At 49.7% G+C, this 2693-nt stretch overlaps 1 pseudogene; it reads left to right on the top strand.

The window, feature by feature from the left end:
- The first annotated feature begins 1882 nt into the window (after positions 1-1882).
- On the top strand, positions 1883-2417 carry LOC120843383 (annotated as a pseudogene).
- The last annotated feature ends 276 nt before the right edge of the window (positions 2418-2693 follow it).

Genomic DNA, 2693 nt, shown 5'->3' on the forward strand with positions numbered 1-2693 from the left:
ATGGGGGTATGTACGATCACATATATACTACGTCTCGCCTTAGCATGAACTAACTGAGAAGACTGTGCAAGCGCGAACGGCTTGACTGGAGCACTCGCTACACGAGTGCTCGTGCAGCCGCCAGGGCTTTATCCAAAACAGCTAGCTCGCGCTTTTAGCCATAGGTCAATGCCCGTTCTGAATGGGTTTGAAAAAGAGTGTAACGCTAATACGGTGTGGATATGCCAGTTTATAAATGAGAATTATGAATTGTTAGTACTCGTTCATCCTCCGCACAAGCGTTTGTTCGACGAAGGAAGGGAGGGTTTGTTAGCTGAAAAGCTTTCGATCTGTTTGTTCTCATGTCGTGTTAAGCTTTTAAGCATTAGTCCCTATCCTGCATGATAAAGTGTAAACTCTCCTTTTAAGAAAAAAACAAATTTTCCTAAACTATTACGTGGATTAAAGGTAGTGGCTATTTAGCATATAATTTTAATCTTTGTAACACAGACAGCGCTCTGTCTGTGTCCTCCTTCATTCAGTCTGTCGTTCTTTTTTTTTTTTTGCACTGTTTTAATATTTTAAATTTGTAAACCACATAATTTATGGCGGTGTGTTGGTCAGCATGTTAATAGTGTTTGACAGGGCCCCATGACAGTGAGTGCAACCAACTGTTTGTGGATTCAGTTGAATTAATGTCGACATATGTCTCACTATTGCAGTTGTGTGACGCCGACTGCCGGGTGATGAGCATCGACCCACGGTATCCTGGGTCGGTGCACGACTCCTTCGCGTGGCGCTACTTGTGGCTCCGGAGCAACTTCGAGCGAGGCCGGCTGATAGACGATGGCAGGCTCCTGCTCGGTAAGCATACTCCATTTGTTGGTTCTGTACATGATGGCTCTGCACCACTTATAAGCTACAATATCACATGTACTGTTCCGAACATGGATAACTGGCATGCGCTCTGGCGGAGCTGTCAACTACAGGGGGGAAAGGTTGCAAACTGCAGTTTTACCTGCTAAGTTGTCAACAATTTTAAAGGAATACTACAACGAAATTTCGATGCTTATTTTTTGGTTTATACGCGTGTTCAAAAGAGCAGTATCACATCGGACACATCCATATCTTGTTAAAAAAGGCACAAAAAGGCATTTAAAAAAGTTAGGCGATTAGCAAACAGCATTTTCTAGATGTCGCTAAAGCCGTTTGTAATGCCCGTCTAGGAACCTTGACAGGTAGCGACGATAGCTGACTCGCCAAGAACTATACATGCTTTGAACCTGACGTCATCCCGACAACTCTATGGCCAGCAGAAGAGAAAAGGGGAGGGAGGGACTCCACACTCAACGGGACTCTCTTTTGTGTGTCCGAAGATGATAGAAGATTAACCCGTCACTCAAAATTCACACAAAAGCAGCTTTGGGGTCAGTTGCGGTGGCCCGATCGCTGGCGTGCTTCGACCGCTTTGGTTGCTGGAACAGCGAGGGCATCCTGACGACGTCTGCCTCGCCGCAGCTTTGCTCATCCCGAGATAAACTACATCAAAATTGCACTGGATGTGACGTGCTCTCATCTGGCTGCTCTCCGAGCGCTTGCCAGTGTGGGCTGTTTATAACGAAAAATACAGCCGTCAGGCTCATAATACAAATGTGCAATTGTCATTTACGGGTATTGTGGATCATATTCAGCCTATTTCTGAACACGACGGGTATATTTCAACTGTCGTTGAAGTCTTCTTTTAAAGAGAACAGCGTTGATATCATACATTTCCTTCTGTGACTCTGCAGGTGACAGCAGCTATGCCTTGAAGCCTTGGCTCATCACCCCTGTCCCTGGATTCCACGCGACCTCCACCGTTTGCGGCCGGTTTAATAAGGCACATTCTTCGATAAGGTCCATTGTGGAGCGCTGCATTGGGCTGTTGAAAAGCAGTCTCCAGTGCCTGCAAAGACACCGAACTCTGTATTACAATCCAACAACAGCCACCGTCATTATATCGTCTTGTGCAGTGCTCCACAATATCTGCCTTTCATTGAGGGAGCCAGAACCGGAGCCAGACTGTGACCCTGACGAGGCCAGGGTTGGAGTCTGGGCCGAGCTCGGAGGGATCAGTGGCGGATGACGAGAAGCTGGCTCCTGCCCACCCTCGGGTCAGCCTCTCGGACAGAGACAGGGCTCTGAGGCAGCGCCTTGTTGCCCAATTCCGAACCCGCCACAGCCGTGCCTCCCCGGAGCCCCACGCAAGCCACGATGGCAGTCGCGCCCACCAGGGACACCACCAGTGCCAAGGAGTTCGTCGCCACAATGGAGGTCCCGCCCATCAAGGACACCATCGGCGACAGGGAGCCCCTCATCGTCCTCGCCACGGTGGCACTCCCGCACACCAGGGACGCCACCGGCGACAGCGCACCCTTCGTCGTCCTCACCTCGACTGACGCCCTCGCCACCAAAGAAGCCCCCCCCCCCCCCCCCCCCCCCCCGTGGCAGTATGTGCTTCACTTGTTGCTCCACAGTCATGGCCGTCCATAAGCTCCACAGTGTCGACTCCAACGTTTTGCGCAGTTCATCGCACAACCACCGTGTTACCTTTACGGACATGTGGAACTGCCTCCGAAAAGCTATTCGGTGCATCACGGTGATGTTGATAGAGCCTTTTTTAATTTGCAAGCAGGTTTGCATAAAATGCATGGGACAATAACGGAAGGTTTTGT

The sequence above is a fragment of the Ixodes scapularis genome, unplaced genomic scaffold (genome assembly GCF_016920785.2).
Source record: "Ixodes scapularis isolate PalLabHiFi unplaced genomic scaffold, ASM1692078v2 PGA_scaffold4__175_contigs__length_147842914, whole genome shotgun sequence".
Lineage (NCBI taxonomy): Eukaryota > Metazoa > Arthropoda > Arachnida > Ixodida > Ixodidae > Ixodes > Ixodes scapularis.